Source organism: Nannobrachium achirus, assembly GCF_963921795.1.
Source record: "Nannobrachium achirus genome assembly, chromosome: 22".
In the NCBI taxonomy this organism is placed as follows: domain Eukaryota; kingdom Metazoa; phylum Chordata; class Actinopteri; order Myctophiformes; family Myctophidae; genus Nannobrachium; species Nannobrachium achirus.
The window spans coordinates 51,927,998-51,945,674 of record NC_137829.1 but is presented as its reverse complement, the minus strand read 5'-3'; the positions used below and the strand labels follow the sequence as shown (position 1 = coordinate 51,945,674).

General features: G+C 45.4%; 1 protein-coding gene across 1 annotated transcript in view; it reads left to right on the top strand.

Annotated features, from left to right (window-relative positions):
• LOC308308347 (1-acyl-sn-glycerol-3-phosphate acyltransferase gamma-like) overlaps positions 1-17,677 on the top strand; it is a 93,144-nt gene that overhangs the window by 33,125 nt on the left and 42,342 nt on the right. The window contains exon 2 of the mRNA XM_080753767.1: positions 14,535-14,592. The gene's annotated coding sequence lies outside the window, so the exon portion shown is untranslated. The remainder of the gene's footprint in view (positions 1-14,534; positions 14,593-17,677) is intronic.

Here is a 17,677-nt window from a genome sequence, read left to right as displayed (position 1 = left end):
GTGCGACGCCCCTGGCTGTAACAGAATGCAAGCTATGCACCGTCAGGAGGCCTGGAGGTTTATATGGAACCAGCTGCTGGTGGCATGCTGCCCATCTCTTATCATGGAACCAGCTGCTGGTGGCATGCTGCCCATCTCTCCTGCTCCTGCACATACTTCCCTCCCTGATGGCGTTTCAACACGCCACTCTGTCTGCCGCTTTGAAGGTTGAGAAATGGCCCTCTATTTATCAGAGTAGGAGGTTGAAATGAATGATGGAATATGAAATGGTGGTTACGTGCGCGTGTGTGTGCACGTTCTTTTGTTTAATTCGGAGAATGATGAAGACAGACAGACAGAGACAGAGGCCAGATGTTGGGTGTGTGTGTGCATTATTTGTGTTGCCGTGGTTTTTAGGGATGTGGCGATTATGACATTTTACTTGAGGCTCAAATAATTGCAATGCATTTTATTGCGTACTTGTCGTTGAATGTAATAGTCGGAGACGTTAGGGAGATGACATAGATAGATAGATACCTTTATTATCCCAAGGGGGAAATTTAGTTGTCCAGTAGTAGCACAGCAGTATACAGTTATTTACAAAGTTACAGAGACGTAAGAAAGATAGATAAGAGGGGAAAAAAAACAAAACAAAGACAAGAGCAGTACAGTACCAATAAGGAGAAGGTGCATCAATAGAGGGGGGCGAATAATATATAAGTATATATACATAAAGTGTCTTGCAAAAGAGACCATAGCAGTCAATGCTAGTTAGTGCAAACAAGTATCTCACTGTCATTGTTAAACAAAGCAAAAATACTCAGAAACTACCAACACTAACAACCTAATAGTGCAGTGTCAAAAATCAGTGCGAAAAAACGAAGAAACTAGGAAGCGTGTCACCGCAAGGCGCACCTGAGCACTCTTCCTGGAAGGTCCTTAGAGTTCAAAGTCAATACAGCAATTGTTCCTTAGAGTCAATACAGCAATGGTTCCGAAGTCTAAGTTAGGAAGGGAGACCTTTTCAAGCGTCCGTTATGTGTCTCGTTGTACAGCTTAAGGGCAGCCGGTACAAAAGATTTTCCTAATCTCTCACATCTCCGTACTGGGTAGGTAAAGCGGTCGTTTCCTCTCTTACTCCAGTAACTGGTGATCTCTAGATGGAGGGGGTGGGAGGAGTTCTCCAAGATGGAATCTAGCTTCTTCCCAGTGCGCACCCTGGTTACTTCCTCCACCCCCTGCAGAGAGGACCCAACGACAGAGCCAGCTTTCTTCACCAGTCTGTTTAGGTTAAACGTGTCACCTGCTCTGTTGTTGCCACCCCAGCATGTTATGCCAAAAAAGAGGACACTTGCCATGACAGACTGATAGAACATCTGTAGCATCCTATTGCACACCCCAAACGATCTCAGTCTTCTCAGGAGGAACAGCCTGCTTTTCCCCTTGCTGTGAATCGCCTGCGCGTTGTCCGACCAGTCCAGTGAACTATTCAGGTGTACTCCGAGGAATTTGTAGTTATCCACGAGCTCAACCACCTCACCGTTAATGGTGCTTGGCACCGGGGGGACTCTCTTGGAGGTGCGGAAGTCCACCACCATCTCCTTAGTCTTGCTTGCGTTGAGCTTGAGATGGTTGTCCTCGCTCCACTGCACAAAGTCCCTAACCACACCATCGTGCTCAGCCGTGTTGTCACCCGAGATCTTGCTGATCACTACGGTATCATCTGAGAACTTCTGCAGATGACAGGTCTTGGAGTTGAAGCGGAAGTCCGATGTATAGAGAGTGAACAGGAAGGGTGAGAGCACAGTTCCTTGAGGGGCCCCCGTGTTGCTCACCAGCACATCGGACCGACAGCCCTGCAGTCTCACAGACTGTGGTCTTTCTGAAAGGTAGTCTGTGATCCATGCCACAAAGCCCTTGTCCACCCCCATCAGCGTAAGCTTCTCCGCAAGCAGAGACGGTTGGATAGTGTTGAAAGCACTGGAGAAGTCAAAAAACATAATTCTGACTGTGCTGCCCAGATCTTCCAGATGGGTGAGAGACTTATGGAGCATGTAGGTGATGGCGTCATCAACCCCAATATCAGCCTGGTAGGCAAACTGAAGGGGGTCCAGGTGATCACTGACCGCCGGTCTCAGTAGGTTCAGAACCAGCCGTTCAAAGACCTTCATGACCTGTGATGTCAGGGCGACTGGTCTGTAATCATTGAGGACCGAGGGACGGGTCTTCTTAGGCACTGGGACAATGCAGGAGGACTTCCACAGCTGTGGTATCTTCCCCGTCCTCAGGGAGAGGTTGAAGAGATGCGTGAGGGGGACAGCAAGCTGCTCCGCGCAAGCCTTAAGCACCTTAGAGTTGATGTTATCAGGTCCCGCTGCTTTCCTGGTGTTGACTTTTCCGAGTTGGCGCCTCACTTGCTCGGTGGTGAGAAACAGGGTGGGTGGGGGAGGGGGAGATGGTGCAGGGGAAGAAAGAGGGCGGCAACCGAGGACACCGTTTGACCCAGCCGCTGCTTGTTGAACATTAACAGGAGCACCGTCAAACCGATTGAAAAAACGGTTCATCTCGTTTGCCAGCTCCTCCGTGCCTGACACAGTAGAGTTGGCAGAGCCGTACCCTGTGATCTTCCTAAAACCACCCCACACTTGTCTCGTATTGTTCTCCCTCAGAGAGTTCTCCAGCTTAGCTTTGTAGCTCCCTTTTGCCTGAGCCTTGACTGTTTTAAGCTCCTCCACCACCACCCTCACGCCCTCCGAGTCACCTGCATGGAACAGATCCCTTTTTCTCTTAAGGAGGTGAATGATTTCTTTTGTCATCCACGGCTTGTTGTTAGAGAAGCAGCGAACCTTCTTAGTAGGAACACACACCTTCTCGCAGAAGCAGATATAGTCAGTGATAACCTGATAAAGGCTATCTACATCATCCCCATGTTCACTGAAAAATGATTCCCAGTCTGTCATTTCAAAATCAAATCTGAGTCTCTCCTCCGCCTCCCCCGTCCAACATTGAACCTCCCTGATGAATGGAAGCACTCTCTTCACGACAGGAAGATACGAGGGCTCCAGTTTCACCATGGAGTGATCAGAGCCACACACAGGGGGGAGCGAGACGCAACTGTATGCGTTCCTAACATTAGCATACAGGAGGTCAAGAGTGTTCTCACCTCTTGTTTTGCAAGTGACATACTGGGAGAAATCAGACAGGCCCTTAGCAACATTCACCTGGTTTAAGTCCCCGTTCAGCAGAATAAGGGAGCTAGGGTAGTGCGTCTGAAAACTGGCCACAGTAGAAAAAATAGTGTCCCGAGCTACCGCTGCATTGCCACTAGGTGGACAGTACACGGTCAACAGGACGACGCACGAGAATTCCCGTGGTAGATAAATTGGTCTAAAAACGACCCCCAGTAGTTCGATGTCTGGGTTACAAATTACCTTTTTCACTGTGGCGTGTTCTTCCCTGCACCAGGTCTTGCTAAAGTAAACAAGTATCCCACCCGCTCTTTTCATTTTGCCATTGTTTTTCACTATCTCTCGATCTGCTCTTATCATACAAAAACCATCTACAGAGATAGAGTTATCTGGACATGAACTGTTCAGCCATGATTCTGTAAGACAGATAATGTTGGCATTTTTGTATTCACTCTGAGATAACATGAGAGTTACCAGTTCGTCCGCCTTATCAATATCCTGAATTGATCTAACATTCCCCAAAAGAACAGAAGGGAGACAGTGCTGTGTAGAAGAGGGGGGGAGGGGAGGGGAGCTAGAGGGGGGGAGAGGGGGGAGGGGAGGGGAGCTAGAGGGGTTTTTGATTCTCCACAGGGCACGCTTTTTCCCTTTGTGAATTCCACTGCTCTTCCTCCTTCCATTTCTCTTCCTCCTACCTCCAGTCTTCCTCCTACTTCCAGTCCTCAGGTAGGGAATAATGTCTTTACTGGGTAAAGAGTATTGATCCTTGAGTGAGAGAAGTTTCTCACGACTGTACTGTAGACGAGCGTCTCCGTGCGCCGGTTGTTGTTGAACGTATCCATGCGCCATCTGCGCCCCGTGCGTCACGACGGTCCTATCCGTCCACAACGCCTCGCTCCGCGGCTCCTTGTCTCCCGCGATAATGTTCATGTCCATGGTTCACTCCGTGAACCGAAAGCGTGCACCGTGTACCTTGTAACTGTCCAGTTCCACGTCTTTAAAAAGGACTTACATCCGCAAGTCCGCGCGTAAAAGTAGTCCCAGCGGTGATCGTGTCCTTAAACTCCCGGGCTGTTCCAGCCCAACCGGCCGTCGCGGATCGAATCCAACGACCTCCACCGGTCGATTCACGGCACCGAGAGCCGTGTACGGCCCGACTCACTCCTTTATAGGGTAAAAAAACACGGCACCGTTCGGGTACACCGCGCGCTAAACAGGCTGGGCTTAGAGGTTCATTGTTCACGGTCGCTGACCAGCCGGTCAGAACAATGAAAAAATAAAAACACGGATAAAAACACGTAAACACTAAAAAGAAATAAAAACAAAGACCACCAGACAGATGCCAGGTCTGGCCCGTGTGAAGAAGGGTCACACAGAAGGAAAGAAACGCGTAAAAAGAAGAAAAAAAGAAAAGAAGGAAGAAACTGCAGGAGCTCCACTGGACACACGTCTGCCCTCAAGGAGCGACGTGTATCAACATGGTAATGTCATGGTAATGTCGTGCTAATTAGTCTAAAAGCGCCAAATTTTGTACAGATGTAGCCCAGGGTATGCTCTAATGATTTAGCTAGGGCGCCCGAGTCTGCGACATTCGGGGTCGCCACAGCGGCCAAATCAAGTTGGGCTCCCATCGACTTTCAATACAGGAGGAAAATACCCAGAAAAACATTTTTTTCTGGGTATTTAAGTAGGATGTGAGGGGTCTAACTAGGGGTTTGTCATGATGCTGAATCCATTACAAGCATTTGTTTTGCACAAAAAACATTCCTTGGGCTAGAAATGGCCTCAGAAAATGATGCATATATGGGTGAGCATTCATGTTAGTCGGGGGCCTTAGGTTTTTTTTTCTCGTGCTAATCAGTCTAAAAGCGCCAAATTTTGCATAGATGTAGCCCAGGGCATGCTCTAATGATTTAGCTAGGGCGCCCTAGTCGGCGACCTTCGGGGTCGCCACAGCTCCAGAAAACACCTACAAAACTCTGAAAAGTGATGACTCATCACTTTTCATCACTAAACCATAGTTTTATGGGACCCCGAAGGTCGCCGACTCGGGCGCCCTAGCTAAATCATTAGAGCATGCCCTGGGCTACATCTGTGCAAAATTTGGCGCTTTTAGACTGATTAGCACGAGAAAAAAAAACCTAAGGCCTCCGACTAACATGAATGCTCACCCATATATGCATCGTTCTCTGAGGCCATTTCTAGCCCAAGGAATGTTTTTTGTGCAAAACAAATGCTTGCAGTGGATTCAGCATCATGACAAACCCCTAGCTAGACCCCTCACATCCTACTTAAATACCCAGAAAAAAAGTGTTTTTCTGGGTATTTTCCTCCTGTATTGAAAGTCGATGGGAGCCCAACTTGATTTGGCCGCTGTGGCGACCCCGAAGGTCGCCGACTCGGGCGCCCTAGCTAAATCATTAGAGCATGCCCTGAGCTACATCTGTGCAAAATTTTGCGCTTTTAGACTGATTAGCGCGAGATATCCTTAAGGTCTCCGACTATAATGTTTATTTCCACTATTTTTGGAAATGGAAATGATAATGACCAATATGCAAAAGATAATTGTGATTATTTCTAATAATTTTGATTAGGCGGTTATGTAATAGTTTTATAGTTGTGGCCTAGTGGTTGTTTGAGCTAACACAAGCCTGCTACATGGTCGTATTGAATTAGCATTGTGTACAGTGGTGGAAAGTAACAGTACTTTAAAGAACATTTACTGTACGGAACGGAAGTAGCCTGGCTCCAGCCATAGACCCGGCCACTCTCTGAGCGGACTGCTTCAGCTGAGTCTGAAATCAGGCTAGTACGGAAGTACAATCTTTTAATTCTTGGGGCGTCCCCAGATGGCGGTGACATTACAATTTAAGGACTTTTAAAAAGGTCTTAACCTGCTTGCTGCCAAGCATTAAAATCTTCAATGTCTTCCATTGCCAGAATCTTTAGATTCTTACCTTTTAATGTGCAGGATGTGCATGGGTCATGCACGGATAATGCATGGATGATGCACCACACGTGTGCATGCCATTCACAGCTTTCAAACAAAAACATCCGCTTGGAAATCCGCTCAGGCATTTAAAAGATATAGGCTATAGTGTTTTCTTCAAATGTAAACAAACGTGGCTGCCATGGGCTGTCTGGGAGTCAAACATGCATTTAGCGATCGCGATCATGCCGAAACCGGAAGTAGGAAGTAAGGAGAGTAGGGAGTTGGCCGTTTCAAAAACGGGAAACTCCGGCTTGGCACAGCTATACACAAACTCGGGAAACTCTGGGTTAGCACCATACTGTATGTGTTAACACATTAACTGCCATGTATTAACTCATTCCCTGCCAGGCCCGATAGTCCCGAGATTATTCCAATGTCTTTCCCCGCCAGGCCCGATAGTCCCGAGAATTAAAAAAAAAATAATAATAATAATAATAATTTTTTTTTTTGACCCCCAAAAATGGAGTAGGCATGATAGCAATCGCGAAATTGCATGTTTAACCCCCATAGCAACCCCATCTTTCAAGCATGGCAGCCATTTTGGCAGCCATCTTTGTTAAACATAGTGGCTGTTATCTCATGAATGCCTGAACGGATTTCCATTCGGATTTTTTTGTTTGAAAGCTGTGAGCAATGTGGACACACGTGGTGCATTATCTAGGCATGGGTGTGCATGATCCGTGCACACCCAATTACATGGAAGTCTATGGAGACGAATGGCAGGTGGGAGTACGGAGGTATGTTAAAATGGCGGTCAATGTGTTAATAACATTAATTAATTCTCCTCTGACACGTTTTTCTGTGTTTTTAGATTATTTTCGCTGGCAAGAGCGTTGTCAGCGAGGCGCAGTACATGCATGTGGTTCGCGGCCCCAACAGGCACGGAATTGGAGGACGGTCCTCGATCACTCCAAGCCGTTCTGGCGCATTTTAAAACGGCTTATTATTAACGGTCACCATTAACCGTTGGTGTTTCCCGGTAACCAATTTCTTAACGTTTAACCGTTGGCCATCCCTACAGCGATTCACTGAAAAAGCTGTTTGACGACTTAACACTTTTGAGTGCCAGCCCCCCCTGGCCCCCGTCCCTTACCAGTGCCACCATTAGGTCCCATTCATTCTGCCCCGATTCCAGGGAATATATTGAAAATGATCCGATATTCACATCGGAACAAAAATGGGAGGTTTGGTAAAAGAGGATTTTTTTTTTACCAAAAAATCTTTGGAGTGATTTCGGTGAGCGGTTTTGGAGATAGGTGCTCGAGAGTGCGCACTGCGCAAACCAGTCAATAACCTCAGAAATCTAGATTCTGAGATATTTGAGTTCAAAGAAAAAAAACTTTAGGAAGCCATAGCGACAAATTGGTAAATGGAAACGGAACACAACTACCCTTGACAGAAAGAATAGCATGCCTACTTTATTTTCTGCAAAAAAAGTGAAAAAAATATTGTACCATCGTCTAGTTTCAAGGGGGCAAAGTGAAAAAGTATGAAATGACTCAGAAGGTGGAAATTGCCTTACATTTTGATAGAACTATGCACTGTGAATTCACTGTGTTTTTACCTGGTCTAGAAGGTCAGGAAGACAAAAAGTCAGAAAAGCGATGTCAACCTTTTATTTTATGGCAACATCGAACCCTAACCCTGGTGAGTACCTCACACATCCAGCATGAACATATTTATGTTCAACAATATTTACAAATATTTCCAAAAAAAAAAATCACAAATATGACTTCACAAAAATAAAATATAACTGGATAAAAGTAAAATAAAATAAATGTGCAGCAAGTAAAGAATAAATAAAATAATATAAAAGTCAAAAAAAGGCATTCAACAAGCCAACATTCAGGAGTCAAAGGCACCACAAATCAAGGTCAAAGATGGTACTGTTCACCGTGTGTGTGTGTGTGTGTGTGTGTGTGTGTGTGTGTGTGTGTGTGTGTGTGTGTGTGTGTGTGTGTGTGTGTGTGTGTGTGTGTGTGTGTGTGTGTGTGTGTGTGTGTGTGTGTGTGTGTGTGTGTGTGTGTGTGTGCGTGCGTGCGTGTGTGTGTACCTCAGGTGCCTCAAAATGGCCTGGTACCTGTTCCTTGCCATTGTTCTGGGAAAGTACGGCATGGCAATGTTTTTTTGACCACTGCATGGCAATCTCCGGCTTGTGAACGATAGCTGTGAGGAAGAGAAGTCCCAGAAAGTTCTTCAGCTCCCCTAGAGTGACATTGGTCCAGGCAGCGAACCTACAGTGTGTATGACCTATGCCTGACTCCTCCGCTCTCGCTATCTCCGCCATCATACTGTCCTCTGCGTTGTCATTGGTCTGGTTGCAGATCGGGCTCCCATCCTTCCTCCATCCAGTCAGACTCCACGGGCCCTGTATATGATAGAAATAAATACAAAATACTAAATGAACGTGCTTCTGTATAATTTGTATGTTCTTTAGCAAAGGCTGTCGCACAAAAGTAGTGAAAACAGCAGATCTACAAGCGAGGCGTTGTGTGCTTGTAGATCGGCTGTTTTCACTAGTCTAAATAATTTCAAATGTATATATGTATATATACGTGGCCACTGAATTCTATAGGCTCTGCTTTGGTACAAATTTGATACAGATTTGAGATCGATTTGATAGATTATTATGTCACACACACACACACACACACACACACACACACACACACACACACACACACACACACACACACACACTGATTGTATTACTAAACTATCTATCTAGGTATACACACACAATAAAAAACTAAACTATAAAGAAATGTATTCTTACTGGAAGAAGTTGGAGGAACTTCATACACCTACTACAAACCATGGATTGACATCTAGACCTACTGCACATACAGTATGAAACAGAGCTGATACCTTTATGTACTATGAGGAAAATAATGCTGCTATTTGTACCCTGTATATATATAAAATGACAATGCGACATAGCTCTGTTTGAACAATGCTGTACCCCCTCCAACTGTATATTTTCAACTGTTTTTTTTATTGTATTTGTGATACTTGCTTTGGCAATGTAAACGTATGTTTTCTCATGCCAATAACGCTCCTTTGAATTGAATTGTATATTACCAAATGCACCCTACGTGGAAAAAAAACAATAGCAGGTCAGGCTTATTGACATCGGTTATTGATTGATTGAAGAATGTATTACAAGCTTGCATTAGAGTAGACCTACAGATTCATGGCTCATTTCCACAGGAACACACTTTATGCATATCATACAGTGGTGTGTTCTAGACTTTTTTTGAGGGCATACGATCAGCTACTATTCGTTTGGCCAGGGCAGACGCTATAGTACATAATCCCTATCAAATACGCTACTTTGAAAGGTTCACGAGGGCAGACGCCGTTCATATTTTATTGTTCCTCCATCACGGAGGTATAGAGGCCGGCGCCTGCTGGCGCCGTGCCTGCGAGGGTGTCCCAAGTCGGGCGAGGTGTGGAGGGTAGTCCCCGGTGAGTCCCCAGAACACAGCACTGATCTCATATAACATTGAAAGACAGACAGACGTATAGAACATATTGAAACGTAAAAAGCATAGCTTTATAATGCTTACCCGGTTCGCTGATCGCAGCACACCTCAGCAGTGCTTCCTTCAGGGCAGGGGGAGACAGAGCACCGCAGCGACCGGGTCGTCCTCCTCGGCTAAGTCCACGCACGGCCTCATTTGGGTGTATTAGCGCCCGCTGCAACTCCGCTCTCCGGGGCCATACCTATCGGTGCAGCCGGTGGGCGCCGTAAGATGATACACTGCTCCAAACAGCCTGCCTCCGGTCCGGATCACCGCCGTAGCTCCTCCGTCCACTGTGGATGGCTGGCGACGTTCCTTGGCTCCCCCGACACAGCAGCAAAAACACAGAATTCTCTTCAAATCGCCGGCATCAGCGTTCAACGGCATCACCGTTCATCCTCACGCGTCGCCTCAGTCAAGTCCCAAACGCAGCCGCGCAGCAACAAACGAAAGTCCAACTGGTGCTTCGGGTTTTGATTATGGTCGGTGGCGGCGCTGGGCAGCAGCAGGCTGCGGGCTTGGTGTCCACGGCCACGGGGCATGGTTCGGCTGCCTGCTTGGTCTCCATGTGCGGCCATGACTTGCTCTCTGATCAGCGGAGCAACGGTCCGGTAACTGGGACGGCGTTTTCTTTTTCTTTTTTTACAAAATGGACGCCCCCAACCTACAAAGAAACTAGCCCTTCCCTTCCCCCACTCCTCCTAGGTAAAACCTCTACCTTCCGATCTCTCTCTCTATCTCTATCTCTCTAAATAATACTACATCTAATGATTTTATAACTAATTCTAGCTCATTCTCTCAATATATCTCTCTCTCCCTCTGATTGCTGTGTGTCCGGTTACGGTAAAAGTCACTGAACTCTTTGAGACCCTTGTTTCTGGGGGGAACCGGCCAATCAGCATGCTTGAATTTGGTCACATAAGCGTGTGATGTCATGCAGGGGCGTCAATTGGGTATGGCAGGGGTATGCAGCTGCCATACCTTGACAGGGGGAAATAATAAAAATGTACTTTTCATCGTGCCTGTTGCTAAGGTATGGCAACATGACTGGTGTCTTCAGCAGACACCAGTCATGTTGCCATACCTTAGCTTGTTCTGAACTGACGCCACTGAATTGTCATGCATGACGACCGTCCCATCGTCCAAAAGGGCTGTATCTTGGTTACCGCATAGATCCAACACTGTACTACTGTAATATGAAAAAAAAGCATCTGGCGTCATATGACGCCAATATTATTTTCTGGCATCATTGCCAAGTGCGTGTCTGACGTCATATGACGCCCTGGCACTCAAAGTGTTAAGTTGTCCTTTGAGGTGAACCGTTGGATTTTGGTGGTGAATATATTGATACCGAAAAGAAAAGAAAAATACCATCACTGCATCGGGGTGGTTATGGCTCAGGGGTAGAGCCATAGCCTGCAGAGCGGACGGATTCTGTTGAATAATTGTGGAATTTTTAACACAAATCCTCTCTTCTGGGAGTTGCCTGACACAAAACATGCAGAGAGAGATGCTAAGCACTTTAGCGTGATGATTGGCACTGATTGACGCTGTTTGTTAACTAGATTGATGTGTGGCATCTGGGACTATTATTGTTTGTGACGCACAGTCGCACACCCAGTGTTTCTGGGTGGTGTTCGTCTGTCAGAGTCTTGTCCTACACACATGGCTGTTGTTGCGCCGACCCTTCTTCATTCGTCAACACAAATTATTCAGTGCATGTGGAGATGGGGGCAGAGTGGAGCTGCCAGCAGTGTTGCCATTTCTGTCTATTATAGGCGTCTTTGTGCATGTCTTGAGCATAGACTGTATAAAAGATATGGACAAAGCGAAGCCATTGGTTTCTATGCAGCGCAAATGACACAATATGGGTCCTTGGCATGGGTGTTGCCATCATAGATTGTAAAGGCATCGGAGGATGCTATTGGCTGCCAACGGTCACGTGCAACCGCAGGGATTCATGGGAGAATGTGGTCGGAGCCTCCCGAAATACAGCACACGAAGAAGAACACAGCCGGCTGGTATTAGTTTAGTTGGCCACGCCCCCCGCAACTTTTATCATTTATTTAAAAATAAATTGGACCAAATTCCGACGAAACGCATATGATGGTGATTGAAAGGCAATTTTTAACTAGCGATAGTAGGAACCATAAAGTATTCATGAAAATGTTAATTAAGGTTAGAACACCAAAGGGGAAAATGAATGGGATCCAATGGAGAACAATTCTTTTTGCGATCGGCCGGGGGGGGAAACAGCGCAACTAGCGGCCAATAATAGGAAGTTTTACTTCCGTATTGGAGTCATTTTAAATGGGCAGAACTATGCCCCTGGTCTTGAGCCATCCCAACCGCTCCAACGACCTGACATTTAGGGTAGTTCAGGGCCTAAAATGTATGTTAATTAGTCGGGCCGGGCCAGGCGTTGGGCTCAATGAAAAAATAAATACTTTTTGTTTTATTTATATTACTTTTACTCTATGATAGAGTTCTGAAAATCTTCCCGAACCCGACACTACCCGACCCGACGTTGTGTAACCCCCACCCTAAAATATATTAGTTGGCTGGCCTTAATTTTCAGGCCCGTTTAGAACTCTAGTATGAACCTGTGTTTTTTCCAAGGGTTTTCTAATAGTATCACACCCAGTGTGAAGTGAGCAGTGCCATTTAAGTTAATGTCATTGTAAATGCAGACGCGGGGCTTGCGTAGCGGACACACAGACAAAGCCAGATGTAGGAGTGATTTAGCACCTCTTCTTTCACAGTTTTCCTTTGAAAATCGATGCAACGCGTTGTGAGCTTGTGGATCGGCTATTTTCCAATATCCGATGCACCTTTTAGGTTTAAAGTTCTTGTGTAGCCTATATAGTCGCTTCTTTCTGTCATGTTTACATCGACCTGGTTGCTTATTTCCAGATAATGTATTGGAAGTACAAGAACATACTCTTGCCCTTACAGCTGTTATATTTGTATTGTACAAAGTCTGAAGAGCTACCTCTTGTGTTATACTGATGGGTGTCTCTGACATTTACGAAGTGCTTGACTAGACACTCGGGTACCTCACTTGTTCGTGTGCGATACTTTCTCCTTGACGAAAATGTGCAGGGAGAAAATGGGTTCTGGGATGAAGTCTAACTATTAATCTAATCATTTTGATGAATACCAAATTGACCGAATTGTCAAATTGTACGTAACAAAGAGTCAAACATTGTGAATATCCGATCCAAAAGCTGGCAGCGCCTCGCAGTGCAAGGCATTGTGAACTTGTAGTTCAGGCTAATTTCCACTATGTATGTATCTACATGTGGAACTGAATCAAACTAAATTGAATGCCTAAATTGAATGCTTGTCAGGGTAGGGTGGGGGTGGGAGGGGGCCCACTTGGGATTATGTTGGGGGGCATTGCCTGAGAAGTTTAGACGGCTACAGTGTTTTGGGGGTTGAAACACAACAAAGTGAAACCTTCTTCCAGAGTGGAACTCTTTGGAAACGCTCTGTGTGCGACGTAAAGACACATCTGACAGGAAGTGAAACAGGAGTGGTTCTAGGCTTGTGTGACCTGTCTACCTGGCAACGCGTCACCACCACCTGGCATGCGCCGCACGCTACAGTGTTTCAAACACTTGCTGGCTATTTCCTCACTTTCATGACTTTAATTTAATCTGGAGTGTTGGCGGGCTCTCTGCCGTGCAGTCATTTCTCTCTTTTCTGATCGTTGCCGTGTAAACAGGGTTTTCTATTCTGATCGTTGTCATGTAAACGTGGCCTTAGACAGCAGATACACTCAATGGCAGTTATTTTCTCTTACAGGTCAAATTTAGGACACAAAACTCCTTCCAGTGAGTCTGAGAGAAGTCAAAGGCATGTTGCCTAATCCCTCCACATGCACACACACACACACATGCACACACACGCACATGCACACGCACACTCAGACTCTGTGGTCAAGGGAGGAGTGCTTCTGCACTTTATTCTGCCCTAAACCCTATTGTTAGGATTGTGAAGACTTATCTGATGTGAAAAGATGATTGTGAATTTATCTGATAGGAGAAGATGATTGTGAATTTATCTGATGGGAGAAGATAATTCCAGTGTTGATTTCGTCGACTAAAACTATGACGAAAAATGTTTGTCGACTGCGTTTATTTCACTGATAAAAACTGTGTTTATTTCACTGACGAAAACTAAATAAAAACAAATTAAAAAATACGCTTTGATGACTAAAACTAAGACTAAATATGTTGACAATTTTGTCAACAAAATAAAAACTAGACTAAAATGTTGGGGAGGGACTAGAGTAATTTTATGTTTGGTTGCTCTCCCGTGTTGTGTGCTGAAAATAGCAGATCTACAAGCTTGTAGATCGGCTATTTTCAGCACGTAACCAAGTGTAAAATCAGTCATCACGATGTCATCAAGGCCTGCCAAAATACATTTCAGTTGACTAAATCAATTGTAGATTTAGTCAACAAAAATCTTATGATATTTAGTTGACTAAAATTAGACTTTTCAGGTGACTAAATTATGACTAAAACTAAATGACATTTTATTCAAAAGACTGACTAAAACTAAATCAAAATTTGCTGTAAAAAACAACACTAGTGGATAATTCATAATCATGTAGTTGCAATAATGGCTTCTGTTCTTCTGTATGTTTCTCTGTGAAACCAATGTCAAACCTGTCATTGGGTGGAATGTGCCCCCTAAGGTATCACATAATAATGACAGTTTCTCCTTTTAGGTGTGCTGTGACAAAGTGACCTTTTTTTCACGAGGCTTTTGGTTTCTTTCGTCGTCCTCCTCCTCCTGCTGTGATGTTGTTGACCTGATCTTGTTTTGTCTCATCTCTCTCAGGTCCGTCATATTGGCTGAAGGGCCGTGTAAGCGAGGCTTGTAAAAGGATCCCACCGTGGTAAGAAAACCGTGTTATTCACTCACAGTCCTGACCTGAACCCCAGGCCCCAGTGCTTATCAACCTCCACAAGACTTTGTGCGTGACGTGTCAATTTAACCCATTTAGGCCTAGAATTATTGACTGCTTTAGCTATTGAAAAATTGCCGATATACAAGCTCACAGCGCGGCACCGAGTGCCGCGCTGTGAGCTTGTAGATCTGCTATTTTTGAAAAAGTCGTGAAAATGTGTGCAAATCTTTGAATACAATGTATTTTTTAAGCTAACGTTTGTAACTCAAATTTAGCTTCTGGGGGGTCCCTGGAACTAAATATTTTGAGATGGGGGTCCGTGGCCAAATACATATCATTTTGGGGGTCCACTTATAGAATCGGGTGAAAATTCAAATTTTCCCGATTTTTCAAAAATAGCAGATATACAAGCTCACAGCACGGCACTCGGTGCCGCACTGTGAGCTTGTATATCTGCTATTTTTCAATAGTTAAAGCATAAAATAATGATACACAATAATGTGTACCCGTTCTTAAGGATTTCAAAGACCTTTCTAATTGGTCAGTAATGAACTATGCTATAAAAGCTTATCAAACATTGGCCAAATTGTCAAATAACACAATAAAGAGGCAAGAATGAGGCAAGCTCACTGTGCTTGTAGTTTGTTTATTTGCACAATATTTATCTGTGGAACAGAGTCAATGTAATGCCTCAAGTCCTGCAATTCCAAGTGCTTGTTAGCGTGGGGGGGGTCCCAAAATGAATATCCCCATATGATTATTTTGGGGGGGTTCCCAGTTCAAATATGATTATTTTGGGGGGTCCCCAGTTCAAATTTGATTATTTTGGGGGGTCCCCAGTTCAAATTTGATTATTTTTTTTGGGGGGGGTTGAGAATCAATGCCTTTGGCTCTAACTGAGCATGTTCCACCCATGTTTATCCTCTTGAAAACGACCTGCATCCATTCTCCACCTGCCCCCCCTCCCCCCCTCCTTTCGCTCTCTCCGCTCTCTCTGATCCCTTGACAGACACTCCCTCTCTCCACCAGCCGAAGGCATGGGGGAGAGTATGTTTTCGCCCCTGTCTGTCCGTCCGTCCGTGCGTCCGTGTGTCCTTCAGTTTGTTACCTGCTAATCTCCGGCGCCGTTGGCCCAGTCGCTGCCAAACTGAGCACACACACTCCCTGGATGCCAATTCAGAACCTCTGCCCCACATTTTTCACATGGGCCTGTTCTAGCGCCACCAGGAGGCCAATTTGTGCAAATCAACCTTTTTGCGACCGTCAGGGAGCAGTTTACTATGAAAACCTCCACCGGCCGTCCGTCGGTCGGTCACACGTCACACGTCACACCTTTGCCCTGCTCATATCTCCGCATCAGTATATAGGGCTTGTTTGTTTATTGTACCAGTAAGACTCCCTAATCGGGAGATAAGCGACCGTTGGTCGCTTATCTCCACAAATATCACAACCTCCACCTCTCACGTCATACGGGCAGCCATAGTTACACCTGGAATGTTGAATCTCCATATATGGAGATAACCTACGCATCACACAAAGTCTGACCTCACCAGCCCATACTTGGGCATGGACGACTTATATCTCCATATACGGAGATGGCCATATATGGAGATACGATGACATCACAGAGTCCACAGCTGATGATGTGGCGTGATGTCATACAATACACAAACAAGCCCTATATAAAGGGGCAATTCTCACCAGGGAAGAGAGCATTGCCTGGAATGTTGAATCTCCATATATGGAGATAACCTACGCATCACACAAAGTCTGACCTCACCAGCCCATACTTGGGCATGGACGACTTATATCTCCATATACGGAGATGGCTATATATGGAGATACGATGACATCACAGAGTCCACAGCTGATGATGTGGCGTGATGTCATACAATAAACAAACAAGCCCTATATACTGATGCGATACGATGACATCACAGAGTCCACAGCTGATGATGTGGCGTGATGTCATTGCGACCGTCAGGGAGCAGTTTACTATGAAAACCTCCACCGGCCGTCCGTCGGTCGGTCACACGTCACACGTCACACGTCACACCTTTGCCCTGCTCATATCTCCGCATCAGTATGACATCACACCACATGTGTACACAAACCTTTGTGTACGTTGCTGTGGCAACAGTCTGTTGTTGCTGGTTTGTTAGTGTACGTTAGCAACCACCTTAGCAACCATGGTTTTACCCTAGCAACCAACTGTTTACCCTAGCAACCAACTGTTTACCATACCAACCATGTTTTTTTACCCTAGCAACCAACTGTTTACCATAGCAACCAGATACGCAGAGCAGGGATCTCCATATATGGGCATAAACAGGTGACATCACACTGATGTCAGATACTCAGAGCAGGGATTTCTCCATAATATATGGGCATAAAAGGGATTCTGTTAGGGATCTCCATATATGGGCATAAAAGGGATTCTGTTAGGGATCTCCATATATGGGCATACAAGGGATTCTGTTAGGGATCTCCATATATGGGCATAAAAGGGATTCTGTTAGGGATCTCCATATATGGGCATAAAAGGGATTCTGTTAGGGATCTCCATATATGGGCATAAAAGGGATTCTGTTAGGGATCTCCATATATGGGCATAAAAGGGATTCTGTTAGGGATCTCCATATATGGGCATAAAAGGGATTCTGTTAGCTGTTAGTGATCTCCATATGGGCATAAAAGGGATGCTGTTAGGGATCTCCATATATGGGCATAAAAGGGATTCTGTTAGGGATCTCCATATATGGGCATGAAAGGGATTCTGTTAGGGATCTCCATATATGGGCATAAAAGGGATTGTATCCCAGATGATGCCCTGTTAGGAGATCCACACTAACAGAATCCATATATGGTCCTACCGACAGCTGCTATAAGCCAACCCTGGCGATAAGGTCTGAGTCGAAGAAATGCTTCTTTCCTGGCAAGAATTGCCCCTTTATACTGTAGGGCTCGTTTGTGTATTGTATGACATCACGCCACATCATCGGCTGAGGACTGTGTGATGTCATCATATCTCCATATATGGAGACATAAGTTGCTCATGCCCAAATATGGGCTG